Consider the following 22,211-nt stretch of genomic DNA (forward strand, 5'->3'; position numbering starts at 1 on the left):
TGTGGGGTGAACTGATGCAAGTGGCTTTGTTCTGGTTTAGAGTCTGCAAAGGTAGATTTGTTAGGCACTCTGCTAACATGGGCATCTCAACAGAAGCAATGATCAGGCTGGTTTTTAGGCTTCCCTGACAGTTTATTTAAACAAAGAGCAGTGAAATGAGAGAGAATCAGACTGTTACCAGAATATTCCTGCTCTCACCTATAATGGCTGAAGTCTGAGGAGCACAGACCAAAAGTTTCCTTTGTTTGAGTTTTAGTCTTCCTGCAATTCTGATGTAAACTTGGTCTGGTGGTAAACTGCACTTACCTCCTATGTTCAGTCCACAAAAAGCTGTAGCAGAGACTGCAGGGGGCAGCTTCCCTCTGCACCTTCATCTCCATGTCCCTTTCAAAAAGGCTTTGTAGGCTGAAAAAAGGCCAACCCTGCCCACAGCAAAAATAAAATGTTCTTCAAATCACTTCCCTGAGGAAATGGTGAACATTATGGCTGACTGCCCAGACTCAGGTCTCAAATGTTTTTGTCCTCTTGATGTTTCTTCCTACAGATATATCAGTCACTCAGTGTTTAAACTCAAATATGGGGATCAGAGGTACAATTGACAGTTATTTATTTGCATTTTAACTAATCCCTTAAAACTAGGCATTTGATTAGACAGAATTTGTGCAAAGTACTAGTAGGTTTCTAGGACAAGTATTAGTAGCTTTGTAGCATAAAGGGGCAGAAAATAACTTCTTTAACATTATTGCTTGGTTTCATCTAGGCTTGTATTTCTGGACAGGTACAAGGAAATTAGTTCTTCCAGTTATTGACAAAGGAGTCAGGTGATACTTTGTGTAAAAATTAAATTTTGAAAGACTCAGAGAAGGAAAGCATCCCCACCCCCCCATGCCACAGAAAAGGAGACACCGGAAGTTCCATAATGAATTTTTGGATAGACTTTCAGGTATAAAATTCTGCTAGGACTTACTCTCTCATAAAGATACAGAGAGCATTTTAACTTTCCCTAAGCCAATTTCTAGAAAAAGTCTAAGCCTTTTCTTCCTCTCTTCCCTACCCCTCCTTTTTTGCGTAACATTTGTTTGAGGTAAATGAACATTTTTTTTGAACCCTTAACACATTTGTCTTTATATATATAGTATATACAGATAAAACATAATACACTAACACATTCTATGTTTAGTTTACAACTACTATCTTGTCTTGGATTTAATAAATCAGTGATCTTAAATGAAGTAATCAAACTTTATTATGGGGGCATTCCTAGATACACGATTTAGCTGGTGTAATACAAGCATGTACTATTCCTTAGGATATTATTATGGTCTGTGAACTACAAGCCCTCTTACCGTTTAATTCCTACAACTTGTGAATAAAGATTCATAATACTGGCTCTTACAAGGTTTTTCCCCCAGGCATTCTTTAACTGCTAAGCTCAGAAAATGTGTCTGATAAACTGTGTATGTATATGTAAGTCTCCCATAATGCATCCCTATAGACAGGCTGAGTGGCCACACCATCATGTGTAGATACATTGTGCAAACAAAAGATGTAACTTCTTGGATAATAGAAGTCTACACCCTCCCCTCCACCTTCCACCAAGCTTCCAGAGCTTACATCCATACTTAGCCTTTACTATACAACCCAACTCTTACCATGAAGGTCAATCCTCACTACTCCCAATCTCAGCTTATTCTGCTTCCAAGTGGGGTTCTTTCACTATTCACCCTCAACACTGATGGTTATGTCAATGTGTGGCTGACAGACAAGCAGATGGTAGGTCCTAAGCATAACAGCAACCCCTGGTGGCTGTGCACTTTAGAGTGAGATCTTAGAGGACACCATTTTCATTTTCTTACAAAATCTAAGTACAGTTTATGCCTACCGAGTAGCCCAAACATTCACAAAGAAATCTGCTTGTGTAGGTTTGTCAGTAAGCACACAAATATTCTTCAATGTGCCCTTCCAGAAAAGACCTAGACTTTCATTTCAGGCACACAATTCATTTTGACCAAACCATTGTATCTGCTGCATGAATGCAAGAACATATGCACACACACAGGGTGCCCCTCATTTCCTCTGGAGTAATGGGAGCCTGGGCAATACTTTAAGCATTCATTTTCTAACAGAAATTAGAATGGAGCATCAAAAACACCAGTGACATCTGCATGAAAACAAAATGTAGTCATTAGAGTTGGTGCTATTACAATGAAAGGAAATGTATTCATAATGATAGAACATTTAAAATAATGTGTTGCTAGATTCTGTGTTCATAAAAACAATAATGAAGAAACAGGATAGGTTACATAAATTAAAAGGAGAAACAGGAGCAGAGAACTACAAGGGCTCTGGGCAATGTCAGTGGCATGGCACATTCCTAGATACACAGGGACAAAGTCTTGATAGATAAAAAGTAGAAGAGGCTTGAAAAGCACCAGGCTGGCACTAATAAAGTCTGAATTCTGTTTCTGCTCCATCCTATCCAGTTTTGTGATACCTGGCAAATTACATTACTACTTGTCTATACTTCTGTTATTCAGATACATCTACAAAATAAGGAGAGCTGAATCCCTTCCCACCAGCCCCAGGAAGGGAGGAAAGGACAACATAGATAAAGTGCTTAGCATGCAATGCATAGTAGGTATACAAATAATCAATAAAATTCTTTTGTTTTTGTTATTCCTAAGTGTGTGACACTATGATTTCAGCATCACTTCTCCAAATGAAGTGGAATTAATAAACCCCCACTTTCTAACACACAATGAAGTCTATTTTATATTTGTCAGATACTACATACTCATTGACTTGGTAGTTGTTCCCAGCTCATTCTACTAAAGAGTACTTGCATATGTACCCTACACTGCAGTTAACATTCATCATGCAATCTTACTGCAATGTGTATTATAGAAAAAAATCTGGTTTGGTAGTAGGGTTATTAAGTATACTCTTGGGAAAGTGTGTACTTCCTTGATTAACAGAGACATGGTCCTTTCATCATGCTTGAGCCTGACTACAATATCTTAAGCTGCAGCCCCTTTTCAGTCATTAAAAAAAAAAAAAAAAAAAAAGGAATCCTAGGGTTTGCTGATGACTGAGTAAAGGAGCTTGATGTCAATGCTGCCTGAGTTTGATCTAGGGCTCATATGACTGAAGCAAGATCAACTCTTGCAACTGCCTCTGACACAGAAAGTACTCAGAAGAATCAAAGGCATAGACTTGGCTTTATCTTTTCTTTGCCAAGATTTTTCATTCCTTGGTTTTAAACCTGCTGGCAAGGCCTTGGTGGGGTGGAATGACATGGCTCTTGCCCCTGGAACAGAGCTAACAGGGTACAGGCCGCTACAAGTATACATGGCTGCTGTGGGCATAAGGCTCGTTTGTATAATAATGAACATATTTTCACATACCTCTAAGGAATGAATGCCCTCCCTGTTAATGTTAATGATTCCATGCTAGTTAGAAATAGTACAAGTCTAAGAGGTGAGAGTGTGTCTATATCTGTAGCAAAATGGTAAACATTGAGACTTTTAGGACAGTCCTAAAGGCTGTGGATAAAAACTCTAAAACATGAATTAGAAAATACATAATTTCTCAACTATGCAAAAATCTAAGAATGCAATATAAACTGTGTAAGGAGCTTCACAGATGGAAAGGAACAGAGGCTGCTATGTATGAGCCAGCTTGTCAGAAAGATACAGAGATAGGCAGAGATGCAAATGCAGGCAGATTCCTGAGTTCAAGGTCAGTCTGGGACATAGTGAGTTAGGTCCAGGCTTGGTAGGAGTGGTTAATTCCATGGCAGGGTCCGGTCTTGCTATTTTACTGTCTGTGCTTTTATTGCTTGCTGTCTCTTCCTAAATATCAAGGGGCTATGGTCATGGAATGTTGATTTGTGGCATGGTCTAGAGGGAAGTTGGATAAATAACTGAATTGATATGTAAATAAAAAACTGAACTTTTGGTCTGCATGAGCTAGCAGAGTGCCATAGTGGTTCTCTTTTAGAATTTATTTTTGTCTAAGGAGAGCTGAACTGTCTGGAGATCTCTAGAGAGAGAACAAAGCCCTTTTAGAATTTTTTCTAATTGGATTTCTGTCCTTGGTAGGAAATCCCAAGAACTTCTTAGAGAGTGAATACAACTGTTTAAAAATGTTTTCTAGCAGCTATCCAGAGAAGGCTGTCTTAAAGAGTGAACACAGGGCTTTTAGAAATTTTCTTTTTTCTTTTGATTGGAAAACCCAAGAGAGAGGAAGAGAGAGAGAGAGAGAGAGAGAGAGAGAGAGAGAGAGAGAGAGAGAGAGAGAGAGAGAGAAAGTAAGTCTGAAAAGCTGTCTCAAGCAAACTACAGAGCCAAGACCTATCTATACAGAGCTGTCTATGGAGCCATCTTGACAGAACACAGACTGCCAGCTTGGACCAACACTTTGACCTTGAGTTGTTTCTTTTTGATGCTCCCAAACACCCCTCCTGTCAGAACTGGGACATGGTCAAGGCTGGTCGTTGGCATTGATCACTAACTTACATAATATTCTTTTTGTATGGACACAGGTTTTATTCTTCAGATATCATCCACCTTCTTTTACTTGTGTTTTTTGAGACAGGGTCTCACTACTCTGGAGGTCACTGTGTATAGGCTAGGCTGGGTGGTCTGTGAGCCCCAGGGAATCTTCAGGTCTCTCCTCCTCAGAGCTGGAGTTAAAATTGTAAACCGTACCTGGCATTTCTACATGGGCTCTGGGCATCAAATTTGAGTCTTCATGAAAGTATATATTTTACCAATAGAGTCAACTTTCTATATACATTTGAATTGTATTTCAATCTGTTTTCTGGAACTCTGATTTGATATCACTGTATTTCAAAGTTACCCGCATTTTAAGTTATAGCTTCCTTATCCTGCCTCTGAGTTGAGAAAAGCATGGGTAAAGACAGTACTGTTGTCTTTAGCATTTTAATAGTTACTTCACGTGATTCAGTGAGTTCATGCCTTTTTCTCCATTCCTCAAAGTATTTTATACCATATACTTAATCTACTCTTATTTACACAAAATAGTTTTATTTCTTTCTTGGCTATTTACTAGTTTTTGTTTTCCTTCTTTCTTGGTAGTAATCTTACTTGGCACCAAAACACATGTTCACATCACTCAGCAGTTCCCTTCTGAGGTGTCCAAGTTCCATTCTAGTGATCAAGACTGGAAACTTCCTGTTGCATCAAGTACTGACTATTCCTTCTGTGGTCTACAACTCAGGATGCACATAAAGTTAGGTAGTTCTCTGACAGAAAACAACATAAACTCTGATGCTCTCACCCGCTCACAAGTCAGCTTGTCTCTGGGATTTATATAATTGCCCCCTTCTTAGAGTAAGATCATTAGCTTTCTTTCAAAAATACCCCCAAAATAGTAACACTAAATAATGTAATACTGAATGCACAATGAATGACACACTGGTCAATAAAACCATTACGTATGCAAGTGGTATATTATACTGCTTAATGATATCACAGCTGTTTAAAAGTTCATTTTATACATTTACACAACGACTAGTCACACGTTTCTCAGAAGGGTTCCATGTTGCTGATGTATGACTATATTGTAATTAAGATATGTTGGAAACATGTTCCATAGTTATTAAAAACACATGAGAGCAGGAAAAAGAAGTCTGAAACATGTAGTGGTCTCATGTAGGACTGGAGCTCTGTGCTCTTTAACTGAAGCTCCACGTCCACCTCTTCTATTCATTGTGGCTTGGCTAGCTCCTTGGTTTAGTCAGCTTTCCACTCAAACAAGCCTCCTTCAATCCTTTGAGCATTTTCCTCACTGTATCTATAGCAGCTTCTTCCCCCATGCTTCTGATTCACTTCTCTTTGGCTCATATTCTCTAAAACATTTCCATCTGAAATGAGTTTGTTATTTAGTGGTTAGTTTAACTTTGCTTTTCCAGGACAGAGTCTCAGTGTGTATGTAGTCCAGGCTGGCTCTACTCTTCCTCCTGCTTCTACTTCTTTAGTCCTAGTATTATAGGTATGTGTCACTATGATCAACTTTGTTAGGTTTTTTTTTTTTTTTCCTTTTCTTCTTTTTATGTCTCTTTTTCCAGTAGAATAAGATTCTACCAAAGATAAAGATATCTTTATCTGGCATCTTGGCATCAAGGGCTGAGTTCAAATGCCTAAAAAATATGACTTGAAAACAATAAAAAAAAGTACCTCATGTATTCACTTAGTACACCTAATCTGATGATCTTGGTCTCCTCTTAGGGGAGGGATTGGAGTTGATGAATTGGTGCATGCTATGAGCAATGAGGTAGACTCTGAGAGGCTATGTGGTGTTGAGGAAAAAGCAAAAGTCCTGGTCCAGTCCTTACAAAATGCATAGGAACTAGAATAGAGCTTTAGTTTCATCTCTATGAGAAAACTGGTTCAGAGGATCATGAAACAGGATATGACAGTTGGCTAATTCTCTGCTTCAAGGAAGCAGTGAAGGTCTCCCAGCAAAGTGATCTAATATTTTACCCATTTCAAGTCTCCTTAGTAAATGTCCTGATATTTTAGAGCAGTGATTCTCAACCTTCCGTTCATGTTGTGGTGATCATTTCATTGCTACTTTATAACTGTAATTTTGCTAGTGCCATAAATCATAATGTAACTATCTGATCTGTAACCCCATAGGGGTCATGATCCACAGATTGAGAACCATTGTGTAGAGCAATAACATCAAGTTGTCATGAAGTTGAGCCCACAGGCCAAGACTTGAGTACATTTTCAAGACCCTGAGCATGTGTCTGCCCTAAAACATGAGAGATTTACTTTTCACTTCTTACTTGATGCTCATTTATTTTATTTTTTTAAAATTGGGCAGTGTTTTATTTTCCTTTACAATCTAATAACTACTTCTTGATGACTGCACATGGGGTAAGGCTGATTGGTAGTTCAGAAAGATCACTGCGATGGTGTTTTCCTGACACTGTAGCCTTCCATAGAGAGTGGAATGACTTGTATGACGTCACTGTCAAACCAGCAAGACTGCATTTATGCACCCATCATTTTCAGGATTGTTGGTAACTTGAGCACACTTTCTTCAAATCACCTTGCCTCCTTGTGTCACAAGGCCCAGCTCACTCATATTCACTTCAATGACTGTACCTTTGGTGATCACACCCAGGGTTGTATATAATGGGGATGAGGGATTCTTTTTCATACCGAGTATAGGCAGGCAAAAGGTAGTTTTCAGCTTAGGGTGTGTCACATGGGCTTTTTTGAAACGTAGACCCATTGGCCTAATGAACCTTTCATATTTAGCTGGTTTTCTTGTAAAACCATCACCAACAAAGCAGACTTTTGTAACCATTCTCTTCCATGCCTTCTTTTTTATTTTTCCTGTTCAAATAACTTTCAATACTTCTGTTTCTCCTTGGGCATGAACTTTGGGTAGAGGGACCTCCCATTTTCCTGTCTTTTCTTTCCGTTTCTGCTTAATCATGTTGGAAAATACTTTTGCTCTTGACTGCCCCTCTCTGTACAGCAGGTAGACAGGGACTGCTCCCTGTGGAGTCTTCTCATCATCCTTCTGCTTCTGCTTGATGTTTCTCTTTTCATGCATCTTAATGATCTTTTTCATTTGTATTTTCTCGGCATGGCACTGTTTATGATAGAGCTTAGCTTTCAGGCCGATCTTTTTTTTTTTTTTTTTTTTTCTTTCTTTCTTTGAACGTTCATGGGCCTCCCGACCTTCTTTCTTTTTCTCACAGTAGTTCAAACGATATCCATATCGCTTGCGGTGCAATTCAATATATTCATTCTGTGGCATGATGACAGCCACAGAGCAGTCGTCTGCGACCTCCTGGGTTCCAAAAACTTCTTAATTCCTGGGTATCACTGGCCCATGAGCCTGCTTCACTCAGGCCGGAACTGGAAAGGGTAGTTCTTTAAGTAGGCCAAGTGAAGCTTGGGTGCTGCACAGCAGTTCCGTGTTGTCTCTGTTCTTACGGAGAAGAGCCGCTCATTTATTTTAAATGGCTAATGCACCCACTACAGTAAGGACACAGATCCATTCTAGAGAACTGTGTTGATGCTTCCAAAACATGACTCCTTTTGTTTTTATCGAACCAGAGCATTCAAAGCCTCAAGGCCTGCTGGAGAGAATACTTGTCACAGCCCTTTGGAAAAAACTCAATACCTTACATTCATTTCATTCTTTTTATTCATTTGTTCATCAGTAAGTACTAAATAAATGCCAATTGCATGTGTAGACCTAGCGGTAAGTTACCAAGCCCTGAGCAGTTATTAAATGGTAATCATTATTACTAAGAATATCTCCAACCTATAGACAAGAAACCTAAGGCTGAAAAGCTTATATAAACTACCTTCTTAATTAAGAAAGTGCTTTCCCTCTCCCTCTCCCTCTCTAATTTCTAGGTCTTGCAAACTGGTCTCAAATTTGTAATTCTTCTGCCTCATCCTTTCCAAGTGCTATGTGTATAGGCACTTCACTCCACCACACCTGGCTTAATTAGGCCTTTGTGATACCAAATCCTAGGCTGTTAATGACTACATTCTAGCATGTAAGTTCTGAACATGCCTTGGTACCTATAAGGATGCTAGATACTTTCTTAAATTAAAAATAATCCAGCTGCATATGTAGCACAAGATGGCACTGTCTGGCATCAGTAGGAGGAGAATCCCTTGGTCCTGTGAAGGCTTATTTCCCCATTGTAGGGAAATGCCAGGGTGTTGAGGTGGAAGGGAGAGCATCTTCATAGAAGCAGGGAGACAGGGAGTAGGCGAAGGGGGGAACTGGGAAAGGGGATAACATTTGAAATGTAAATACATAAAATCCAATAAAAATAAGACAAATACTCTATAGTATCATTAGATGTTATTATTTTGCAGCAGAAAAACAATAATCAAAGAATACTGTAATATGATAATGTCATGAATCTTGGTTCATGTCACGAGTCTTGGTTCTCAGAAGTACAGGAGAAGCTTTGCTTTGCCCCTCTCTAGGATGGATTCAATGTTGATGGCTAAAAGTTATCATTCATGGGAACCATTTTATCTTTGAGAATGCCAAATTTTAATCATTAGACTCAAAAGCACTATTGAATCAGCAAAAAAAAAAAAAACCAAAAAAGAATAAAAACTGCACATTTTGTTTTATCTTATAACAAATGTGTATAGTATTTGATGCATGTGTGTACTGGTATTGTAATTTATGGAAGTAAAATTATATTTTAGAAGTATACCGCAATAAAGCTGAATATATATTCATAAGAAATTAACTTAAAAAATAATCGACTAGATTATGACTTTCCTTAGGTTGGAAGATTCTATCTTATGACAGGTAGAATTAGTAAGTGAACTGGGCTAAAAAAGACCGTGGTACAATGAAGTATTTAAAATTTGGATTTTAAATGCTGATCTGAAAATTTAAAACTATTCAAAGCAGACAAAACATACCTTTAGGACAGATTTGATTAATGACTTAAGTTTGCAGTCTTAAAATTCAATTAGTATCTCATAAATTTAAAAATATTTTCGTATGTATTTGAGTGCATGTGTGTTGATATACATGAGGGTGTCAGATATCATGGAGCAGGAGGTACAGGTGGTCGCTGACCAATTTTAAGTGTGGGGCAGAACTCTGGTCCTCTGCAAGAGCAGCAAGTGCTGTTAACTGCTGAGCCACCTCTTTAGATCTAGTTCATAATCCTTTATATTCAAGGGCCCTCACTTACCCTCAATGGACTTCAGATTTTGGAATTCTTAGTTTTGTGAGGGGGAACAGATTTATTTACCACACTGCAAAGAGAGTAACAGGCAATGCATGACAGTCTTAATCTTCTAACAAAAGCATTTCAAGTAGTTAATTAGCTTCTATATAAGAATTAAATATATTAATTGACTATAATTATAGGAATATATTTGACGAATAATTAGATATATTAATCAGGTCTTCATAGGAGAAAAGTATTAATACTAACTTTATCCTAAACAAATAAAGGTGGCATTTTTATTCATGAGTACAGCTTAATGTTAAGATTTTTTCATTAAAGTTTTAGATTACTGAAAATACATCATAGATTTTATTTCTATCTTGCAATTTGGAAATTATATTTATTGAATTATGCAAGTGGGCTCAATGATCTAATAGCAGTATAGTGGAAAACATGTACTCTAAGATTTATACTTTAAGAGACGGTTTCAAGCCTAGCCTTTACTGTGTGACTGTTCTAGTGTGATTTCTGTTGCTGTGAATAAAAACTATGACCATGAGCACTTGTGCTCTGTGTTTGTGTAGGAAGGGCAGGTGTGGTTATGGGGGGGTATTCCATCTGACATCACTGAGGAAAGCCAAGGCAGGAATTTAGGCAGGAGACAAGGCAGAAACCATAGGAAGTTTCTCTGGCTCCAAGGTCCATCTGCCTTCTAACTGTGTCCATCACTTACTGATATGATACCCACAGTGGGTTAGGCCCACCCACATCAATTATCAATCAAGAAAATGTCACACAGATATGCCTACTGGCCAATCTGATGGAAGCAATTACTCAATGGAGATTTCCTTTTCTCAGGTGTGTCAAGTTGACAACCAAGATAGCCACTATAGTGACCTTCAATAAATTATGCAGCTTCTTAAGTAATTTCAACTGCATCATAGGATTTTCCTGGGTAGTAAAATGAAATCAAGGAGACAAGCTACTTTGCAGGGTACCTGCCATTATCAGGATATTAACAGTAAGATTTCGTTAAATTCTGTTCTGTGCCTATGCTCAAAGCTTGAATCCATGTTAAATGCTCTCTTTGGGCCACCTAAAATGAATCACTGAGCTTTTAATTTTCTTTTTTTTTGGGTTCTTTTTTTTTCGGAGCTGGGGACCGAACCCAGGGCCTTGTGCTTCCTAGGTAAGCGCTCTACCACTGAGCTAAGTCCCCAGCCCCGAGCTTTTAATTTTCATTCTTCACTTAAACTTCCTTTAAAGCATCTTATGTGGTAGGCCTTTATAGGTCCCCTTTCGTCAGAACTCACAGACTATAGACTATGGTCCAGAAAGTACTACAGTGCAGCACAGTAAGCAACATCTTAGACTGATTAGTTTGAGAAGTTTTCCTACTGTCAATTACTAAAATGTTCCCTGCAGCTACCCACCATTTCATTACCTCTACCTGGGTGAAAGTTCTCAGGGCCAGGATCATCAGAAGCCTATATAATTCTAACTGTATCCATCACTTATTGAATATATGAATGCTGAGCCCTGTTCCTGCACAGTACAGGTAGAAAACCTGAAGGTCACACACAGGTCAACTCAGTTCCCAAGGTTATATCCATTAGAAAATGGTTTGACTTTTGACTTTTATCTTAATTTCAAAGGCCATGCTGTCTGGACTGTACTAAATTGTCTTTCTCCAACTAACAAATCTTGGGTATGTGTATTTGTGTATTTGCACATGTAAATATGTGTGAATGTCCTCCTTTCACAAACACAGAACATGATGAGAATGTTTCTCCATTATTCCCAGCACAGTAGAGAAACAGAACTGTCAGTGCCTCTAACCTCCTTCCTGATTCTCCCTCCTGGAACAGAGCAGCCGCATCAAGGATTATCAATTGCAAAAGAAATCTGAGGGATGGAGGAGGAGAGCCTTGGATGATTACAAGTCTTTTCTTTGTTCCTATCTCCATTCAAGTAAATATTAGCCTCCATGCTTTTATTCCTCTCATCCTAACTCAAGGAAGCACCTTGATAACACCCTGCTTAATATTATTCTTATTGTTAAAATAGTTCTGGCTCACGAATAAAATGAAAATTCTATAACACACAGAACCATGGTGATGGGGAACACACATCACCTTCTATTACATCTTTATTCAGGGTAGTCCAGTGGTTGATGACAGCACGAGTTAGAGCTGAAGAAGCAGAAACTTAGTTGTTGAGTCTTACTGAAAGCCATGCCTTATTAGGTGAGCAGATATCAGAAGAGTTATTTCTTACCTGCTCATGCTGGTAGCCAGAAACTAAATATTTCCATCTCTATCGCAACAGTTAGTATTTACTAACAGTTAAATTCATAATAAAGTGCTTCAATATCGCCAAAGTTATCTGATAAGATTTATCATGGCATTATATAACACATTATAACACCATCAGTGAGGCATGAATCCATCCTGTTTCCTGTATTAGGGAACAAGGATCCTTCATTTAACTATAATATCCTGAACTGGCTATGACTAACACAGGGAAAGTTAACCAACACTCAAATGGTTTTGCTGTGCTTTCTCCGAAGACAGCAGTAAATCCTGTAAAGCAGTAAAGTAAACCCTGCATCACAGAATTCCTGTAGAGCTGAGGCCAAAGTGGTGCTTGGGCAAGGAAACAGAGAAGGCTCTTCGGTTGTGAGGACAATGCATTAAAGAAGCAAAGCAAAAAGTGAAGAAAGCAAAAAAGGAAACTGAAAAAAAAAACCCGAAAACCAAAAAACTGTCTCTTATTCTAACCGGACTCCACTACCCTCAGCAAATAAACACCTCTTCAGTTAGATGAATAACACTTTTCGGGGTTGGGGATTTGGCTCAGTGGTAGAGCGCTTCCCTAGCAACCGCAAGGCCCTGGGTTCGGTCCCCAGCCCAAAAAAAAAAAGAAAAAAAAAAAAAAAGAATAACACTTTTCCATACTGCTCACCTCACCTGTGTTATCTAAACTGTTTTAAGGGGGCGTTTCTGTTGTTTTTAAACCATTAAATTGCTTCTGAATAACACAACAACAAACAGGAGACATGAGAGCAACTGAAAGGGTAGATGGTTAAAAGGAAACTAAGCTTTTTGGTCCTATCAGATTCTACAGAAAGCATAGAGAAGAACAGATGAAATAACTTCAAGATTGAGAAAGCCTCAGTGTAAATTATGACTTCTTAGAACACACATTTATTTCAACCACGTTGATGCTCTTTTTAGAGTTAGAAAGATAAATACTGGGGAACCTCTCTCCTTCACACAGTGAAACCTGATGCCCACAAAGAACTTAGAAAAGTGCTTTCTTCATTATGGATCAGAGTTCAAATTTCCCTTGTAACTAATGTGCTTCTCACTAATCAGGCAAGTTACTTCTTTTCGTAAGAGAAGCACCAAATAAAGGATAAAAGAAAGACAGAAGCACGCCCTTCAGAAGAACAAAGACTTGGCAGAGTTTCTGATTATGTAGAGATGTGGCAATAGGGAAAAATAAGATTTCTCTGTAGACCTCCAGGCTGGCATTTATAAAGACATTATGATACTGCAAAGTATACTGGTGGGAACATATAATGACACCAGGATATCAAAAGATGCTGGAGAAATGTTGTACAGAAGGCTACATTAATTCATGACTTCATGGCACTGTATGTTTCTAAAGATCTGACCTTGCAGATGAAGGATCAATTCTGTTTCCTTTTTGGATTCATAATACAGCCTAGAAGAAAGTTGGGGAGAAAGCTGAGCAAACTTGAAGGCCATGTACACCAATGCACTCAGACAAATACAAAATGGAGCTGTTATTAACATCTTTTGTTTCCAAACTAACCTTCCTTTCCAGCAGTGCCACTTCTACTAGTCTGTGATCTCCAGAAACAGACATTTTAGAAATACATTGAGAGGGTTAGAAGGAAGTTTTAGGAGCACATCAAATTCAGGACTCTCATTTTCTAAATGTTTAAACTCAGGCCTAAAGAATTCCAAGGACTTTCCTGAATGTATTTAACTAAACAGTGCCCCTGCTAAGCTTACTCAGGCCCATGATCTTCATTTAACTCCACCCTTCTTTTCATTGTTGCTATAAAGGCCATGCTCACCATTTTCTAAGAAACAGCCATGGACTAAGGAGTCATTTTTCTATCAGGACCATGGCAGAAAGGGCTCACTCACCTTAAACAGATCTACTACACACTGCAGAGAGAAAGAAAAATCAAAGGACTCAAATTCTTGTATGCAGGAGCATGCATAGCACACAAAGAATGTGACACTGAAGGTAAGTTAACAATAGAGATGAAAGTGGGAGTCCAAAAAATGAATTAAAGAGGCAACCTTGAAGGAAAGGTCTGGGATGGGTAAAACAAAGGCACCGAAGTCTCCCAATAGCAGAGCTCTATAGTAAGAACCAGCTGAAATGGCCCCCAGCCACTGATGCTGTACTAGAATCAGAATGTTTTTTTGAGTCATATAAGGACGATTTCCCATTGCATACAATAACTAATTTCCCTTTAATTTAATTAAAATATTACCATGCTTTTCTTTGACACAACACCAAAAATTAGTTAATACCAATAAAAAGAAAAACATGTTTAATTCAAAGTCTTAAGACCCAAGCAAGTCTTCACAGGTAAAATTGTTGGCATTTACTAGACATTTAGTAGACCCCAATGAATAGATTGTGTTATAATTTTACTAATTACCATTGCCAAAGGGGTATAATCTTCTATTTCACTTCTTGATATTTTGATAAAGAATTAATGTCTGTAATTTGACTCAGTTCAGGAATAAAGTTAAAATAGAGTACATACTTATAAAATAAAAATTTTTGATTTTTGCAAACATTTATCAGGATAAATTTTTGTGAGGGAAATATAACACAAATGCAATGGCAAGAAAAAGGAACAATACATAGCTGAATACTTTACATGAACTTATTACTAAATGGATATGGGTGGACCGCAGCTTATTAAAATATTATATTCTACTATATAAAATTTAAAAATGGCAAAAAAGCAATTATTATAATTATCAGTATATATGATAATAAAAATATGAGATCAGATCTTTTCAACTAAGAGTTAATCACACACTAAAATTAGGCAGACCCAAAGAGCATACAACTCAATGGGCTTATATGCAATTAGAATTGCCCTTCAGAACAGAAGCTGTGGAACATCACAGTGAACTTTATACGTTCAGGCTGCAGAGATGGCTCAGCACATTATAGCCCTGGCTGTTCTTACAAAGGACCTGGGTTTAATTCCTAGCATCTACAAGACAACTCACAACTATCTATTATTCCAGTTCCAGGGGACCTGGCACCTCACGAAGTCACACAAACAAAAATTAATGTATCTTAATACATTTTATGTACTTACTCTCAGTGTTTTTCTAGCTCTAATTCTGTTGTGGAATTTTACTTATTTTGGTTGTGGAAAAACTAATTTAATAAAAAGGAAGGAAGGAAGGAAGGAAGGAAGGAAGGAAGGAAGGAAGGAAGGAAGGAAAAAGATACAGATGTTCAGACACAAATACCTTCAGCCTCAGAGCTGCTTTATTGACATGCTTCTGCTACAGTGACTTGTCTCATCTATTAGGCTACCTCCAGAAGCAGATAATAGCATTTCCCCAATCTGTACTCATCAACCCGAGAGGAGAGGAAAGGAGAGGGGAGTGGAGGGGAGCAGCAGGCAAGGCTCTTGGAATGGTCCAGTCCTTTTACCTCATGAAGAAATCAACCCTTTATCTTTGTTTAGTGTAAACCAGAGCACATTTATGATTAGGTCTTACTTATTTGTGGGGAGAAACTCATTGTTGCAAAATGTATGCTACCAGTATCACACAACTTACGGAAGTCAGAACTTATACTGCACCAGTTTCTACTGAGAATGAAATGTTTCTAAGTAAGTGCATACATTAGTCAAAGAATAAGCAGTTGGCTTCTTAGATAAGGTATGGGGAAAAGAGGGACTGTGTAGGGTAGCGGGCAGTGAGAGGTACCCTGAGTGCTGGTAGAGACAGATTGAATCCCCGAGAGACGCTCAAAGGGATGGCAGGCTCATTCCCAGACTTCCAGATCAGGGCCTCACTAGCTGCAGCCCTTCACAAACCCCTGTAAAGAGGTTTGAGACAGACCCTCCTCCACAGGTGAGAACATGACCACAGGTCACTTAGGCTGAAGTAAAACAGGACAGAGAAACAGGACCATGCCTCTGAATATATAGATGAGGTCTTCCCAAGCTCTCAGGCCAAACCAATAGGAAGTACCTGGTGTCAGACACTGACCCATCCAAAAAACTGTATTTAAGTGTCGTGTTCAGAATTAAAGGTGTGCAGAAATTATTCCATCATCTGAGAGCTTCTGTTATAAGAACTGTAACACCATTGCTTGGGGAAGAGATTTGCTCTCCCTGAAATCACCGACAGAAGCTCCCCTGCACACCTCACCAGCTAGTCTGTCTCCTGCTGGCTCAGCCCGGCCCGGGCAACCGAAGTGGGTGGAAAGAAGGACCGACAGTGGGGGTGGTGAAAGCTGTTCTCCCTCCCTGCCTGAGTTCTCTCCCCCTTGCCCAAAACCACACACATTGCCGGGCCAGAGATGCTGTGAAGAGAACCTCGGTGCCAGAGCCCTACAGGACTGAATCCACTAAAGCCACTATAGGGCTATAAGTTCACTACAGGGGAATGACAAAGGGTAGATGTCTCCCAAGGGAGTTTTGCAGTATGTGAAACATGGTGCTTACAACAGGAAGAGCAGTTTCTTCAAGTTAGTTTGGTAGCTACATATCTTTCAAAAGAGCAACAGTACAGATCTGATTTGAAGTAATGATAGTGTTATTTGTTTATGTATGCACAATCTAGAATTTATCTGAAACAAAAAACAAAGAACATACTTTACTATCATGACAGTCCTCCCCAAGTGAACAGTCTAAAGTGTTTTAAAATTAATTGACTTTTAGCAGTAATTATGGTGCATAAGTATTTCTTCCAACCATTTGGATACTAACCATAGGACAGAGGCAGTTCTTGAGTTGTTACTCTAAGGATGAGTCAAGGCCCTAAACTGGGATTATGACATAGTCTGAGCAGAACCTCTGCCCGTTGATTCCTAAGTATTGAGTACAATGTTGCTGATGAAATAGATTTGAGGGATTTTCCCTTACAATGCTTTCTAAAGGGAGTACAGGCTGAGTCACACCAACATTTTCTCCTCCATATCTAAAACATCTTACTATTTCCCCAAACTTCATACATTCACACATTTAATCCCTTGTTCCTAACTGCTAGCACTTTGCTACCTACAGTTTTTGGACAACAGAAGCAGGCTCATAGTAACAGCTGAAGGGATATATCTTATGTATGATGACTGATTCTAATCAAGCAAACTTAATGTCTTTGTATTCCAAACCAAGGTTCCTAACTCTACTTCCAAAATAAGATCTGGAAAGATACTTATTCATTCAAAAATAAAATGAGTGTCTATAATGTTCTATAGCACATTGATCAAAAGGCCAATTAAAAAAAACAACCAAAAACAACCACAACCATTCTTTCCTGACCAAGAATGAAGAGAATAGTCAAATATAGAACACATTTTTATGTGGTACCAGGTTTTTATAGAAAAACTAAAGCAGGATACGGAATAAAGCCCTAAGAAGAGGCCTGGATAAAGGAAGTGAACAAAGGGTGTGAACATCCAGGGATAACCAACCATTCAGGCACACAGGTCAGGATGTAAGAAAGAATTCCTCATCTGTGGAAGAGGAGTAAGACGTGAGTGTGGCTTAAAGTGTCCAGTAGTGCAAACGGCTGGCATGAAGGTGAGATGGTAGGCAGAATGACACCTGGGACTTTACAGTCGATTTTTTCTCTGGGTAACTCTAAAGCAAAGCTGGGTGTGTATGCCAACGACTCCATAGTACATGCTGTTCTCAGCACCTGAAGTTTCCTATACCTTCTATGTGAAGAATTAGATGGAGAAGGTGAGAAAGACTGGCAACAGCAGCAGAATTCTCGGAGAGAAGTTATGTATCCTGGACTATGGAGGAAACCTAGAGGTGGTGACAGGTTTTTGGATTTGGCAGATGCTTGAGGATAAACCTGCCAGGATCTATCAATTAGGTATGGGATGCTAAGAAAACAGAGATGATGAGGATGACTGCTACCCCGAGACATATGCTGCCATTTTCTAAGAAAAGAGAGTCAAGGATAAAAGCATTTGGGAAGAGAAGGAAACAGGGTCATGTTTTGAAGAAACTAAGCTCTGAGAACAAAGACATGTAAGAAGGAACAAGAAGCAGCCCTTTTAAGTCCTCTCAACTTGCAGCTCCAGCTGAGCAAACCTGGACAAGCTACTCTTCATTCAATTTAATCCCCTGCCTACTACATTGACAGTAAAAGCACCTCTCATGACTGACATGTTTGTGGACACCCTGTAAACTGTAAAGGTTATGTATCAAGGTCATTCCTTGCTTTTCTTTTGATAATTCTCATTGTGAATTTTGGTGTTTGTTTAAATCTTTGAATCTGAGGTTTTCGATATAACTATGTCTTCACAGATACCATGACAAAAAGACTTGAGGATAAACATATCAATTAGGCAGACAACTTGACTTATCATTGAATATTATTTTTTGTTTAATAATTTATATTTCAAAGGGTATAGTATATATTGTTTCTGATGGTTTTTCTCATATATAACCTTTTACATGTATTATCTTAATATATACAAAGGAACTACTAATGCCTCTATATATGACAGATAGAAGGCAGGCAAGTTCTACTTAGGCCTTTCTGGTCTCACTGTCTGGTTGTTGGCCTGCAATTCAGAAAACTGAGATCTTGGTATAAAAATCTATTTTTCAGGCTGGAGAGATGTAGGTTTGTTGGGTCCAGCATCTGCTCCACCACAGGGCTTGACTGCTTGGGTTGGCAGGATGCTGAAAGTTGACCAGGCTTACCCGACACTGGCACCTGGTGGGTGTCGTGGCCTTAGGGAAGATGCAGGATACTGCTCCAGGGGTGGGGAAGCACAGTCTGAGGCACAGGACATAGCTCGGGAGATGGCTTGGGAGTCCCTGGGCCTGCAAGGAGGCCAGGCCGTCCGGTTCTCAGGCTTTTGTGCATCCAGGCACTGCTAGAAGCCGAGTAAGAGCTGAGAACAGATTTGGAACCCATGGGCTGAATCTAGCCCAAGGCCAAGGCAGAAAGAGGGAGCTCCTGTTGCTCCTCCCACAGCGAGTCCTTCTATGGGAGATTAGATGGTGGCTCTATAAGCTCCCCACAGATGGCCTGATGGAAAAAGACAGTCCATGGTTCTAAGGAGTTTACTGTCATGGAAGAAAATAGATGAGTAAAACCATACCCTACTTCTCAGGGTAGACCTGAGATTAAATATATCAGAGAAAGGAAATTCATTGGCCTTTAGGTACCTCATTATAATGGAAATCTGTTTTGAGCCTACATGACCACATGACTACTGGCCACAAATCTATGGAGGGCTGTAGCTAGTGACAGGGGCCTGGTTTCCCAGGAGTCCCTTCAGGGCCACAGGGGCCTATAGGCTTAGCTCAAACAGGAACCAGGCTACCTTTCACGGTTCCACATGGAGATGGCTCACAGTAAAGAGCACTGACTGTTCTTCCAGAGGTCCTGAGTTCCAATTCCCAGCAATGGTAGCTCACAACCATCTGTAATGGGGTCTGATGTCCTTTTCTGGTGTGTCTGAAAACAGCTAGCTACATTGTACTCATATACATAAAATAAATCTTTAAAAAAATCTATTTGTCATTGAAGCCTAGCCATATTAAGGGACTTTCTGACTCGCTAAGTAGTATTTTCATGACCTTTAGTGAAAAACAAACAAATAAACAAAACCCAAGACTATTCAACAGATGCAGCATTTGATAGTTTGCAGAATACTTTTGTGGGGGCTCCTGTCCATGTAAGATATATCCTTGATATCTTCCAGATGTACAAGAGTACTATCATGTAACCAAAGGATAAGCCTATTTTAAAACACCGACTGTAAACTTAAAAAAATACCACAGTAGACTGCTGCTTTACATTCGGTAATGGGCCTTGCTGCTTTTGTGCATTCACTCATTTAACCAACATCTGAATACCTTTGTGCTAGCTAGCATGCTACATGTCTGGGATTCAGTAGCATCAGAGCTATGCTACTGTCAAAAACAGGAGAGGAGAGCAGGTGTAGCAGGATACTCCCAACATTTGGGAGGCTGTAGCAGAAGGATACTGAGTTCAAGGCCAACCTGGGCTATTACAGAGCAAGATCCCATTTCACAACACCAAAAAAATCAAAACAAACAAATAGAAAAAAGAGATTACAATGTTAACTAAAACGAAGATGATGAGTCCTATTTATGATATTTTAAAACAAACTTATGGGAATTGTCTTTTAAAGATAAAGAAGATTTGAATAAGAAATTATGGAAATTGTCTTTCAAAAAAATAAAAATGATTTTTAAAAAGTCTCAGCAGTCTTTTCTAGGTTACCTTCTTCCAGGAATGTACAGTAGCTTTACTATATGTTCATTATATGTGCATTTGACATTTACATCTTCATTTGTGTAGGAAAGAAATAATAATAGCAGTGAAATAGTATAAAAGTATTTTGAAGCAATGGGCAGTAGGATTTAAAAGTATGAAGGTGAGGTCATTAAATCTTTACACCCTCTTCCTGGATTAGCAACATGCAGTGGAGAATGAGCAGCATGCCCACAGCTCAGCTAGAGACGCACTGTTTATCAAAAGTGTGTTGTGGGAAAGGAACCTTCTGATCATATGAAATGCTAGGGTAAACAAAAAACCCACACCTTATTATCACAGGACACGCTTAGTTTTAATCATATCATGGGGTTTGTGAAACCCCAAGAGTCAGGGAAATAGGCAGCATTTGCCAAATTTAACACTGGCACATGGAACTGAATTTAGAAGGTCAAGTTAACAGCTCAATTTACAATCCTCAATCTTGGGACGCCCTGTGCTAGAGGATTTCTACTTGTAGCTGCATGTGACATCGGTCTTTCTAGTAGTTTGATGATTCTTTAGGCTTGCAGAGTTTTGAGCTAATAGAAGGAAAGAAATGCAGAGAAGACCATAGGCTAATATGGTAAAGAGATCAATGGCCACAAGGATTGTATGTGGTTTTATTTTCTCCTAAGATCCAGTATCTAGCTAGCACTGTGCCACACAGGTTGGACAATTGATGAAATCTGTTATTCAGCCTGATGAAAAGTATGATAGAAAGCTCATGAGATTTTGGATGACAGTCACAACTTTCTTCTGTCTTTAATTATTTCAGTTTCTATATCTATTGTGGTAGTTTGAATGTGCTTGGCCCATGAGAAGTGGCACTATGAGAAGGTGTGGCCTTATGGGAGAAAGTGTGTCACTGTGTGGGAAGGCTTTGGGGCTCTATGCTCAGGCTCCACACAGTATAGAAGAGATTCTCTCTGCCTGGCTACATTTGGATCAAGACGTAGCGCTCTCAGTTATTCCTGCATCATATCTGCCTGGATGCTGCCATGCTCATCTAGAGATACACCATGATGATAATAGACTGAACCCCTAAAACCGTAAATCAGCCCCAATTAAATATTATCCTTTATAAGAGTTTCCTTGGTCATGGTGTCTCTTCACAGCAATGAAACCCTAAATAAGACAGAAATTGGTACCAGGGATTAGGGTATTACTGTGATAGGCCTGATTATTTTTTTGTTTGGAGGACTGTAGTTTTGGAACTTAGGATTTTGAAAGCAGTAGAAGGCTTTAAGAGGAGTTGAATCAGCCATTATAGTAGGAATATGGCAGACATGGTGCTGGAGGAGCCAAGAGTTCTACATCTTTATCCAAAGGCACTCTAGAGAGAGTTTCTCTTCCACACTGAGTAGAGCTTGAGCATAAGACCTCAAAGCTTGCTTACACCGTGGCACACTTTGTCCAACAAGGCCACACCTCCTAATAGTGTCACTTCCCAGGGGCCAAGAATATTCAAACCACCACATCACAACTTTCTTCTGTCTTTAATTATTTCTGTTTCCATACCTATACTTTCAGACTGTTTTTAATTAATTTTTTTTGGAACAAAGCATTGAAAACTATTCCAATGGTCTTCTAGACCATGACCCTTATCACATTCACACGCACTGTTTTTGTTCATGATTGGCACATTAACAACATGCATTTGAAGTAATCCTATCTCTATTATACAGGATAATTACATTTTCTAGCATAATTATTGAGTCAACTGAACTAAATTCTGAGACTGTATTATATGCACGTTAATTTACTAGTTTGTGAAAGTTCTGGAAAACTGTGAATAAGCTCAAGAGTTTTCAGTAATAGTTATCACTCTATGTTCCATATTTTCCTTCTAGTCAGAAGGATTAAGAAGAACATCTTTAGTCATAAGGGAAATGCAAATCAAAACAACCCTGAGATTCCACCTCACACCAGTGAGAATGGCTAAGATCAAA

At 39.0% G+C, this 22,211-nt stretch overlaps 1 protein-coding gene and 1 pseudogene across 1 annotated transcript in view; both read right to left on the bottom strand.

The window, feature by feature from the left end:
• The window catches only part of Trim44 (tripartite motif containing 44), a 111,402-nt gene that overhangs the window by 20,221 nt on the left and 68,970 nt on the right, over positions 1–22,211 (bottom strand). The window lies entirely within an intron of this gene.
• On the bottom strand, positions 6,057–8,665 carry LOC116901677 (annotated as a pseudogene).

This window comes from Rattus rattus, chromosome 5, assembly GCF_011064425.1.
Source record: "Rattus rattus isolate New Zealand chromosome 5, Rrattus_CSIRO_v1, whole genome shotgun sequence".
Lineage (NCBI taxonomy): Eukaryota > Metazoa > Chordata > Mammalia > Rodentia > Muridae > Rattus > Rattus rattus.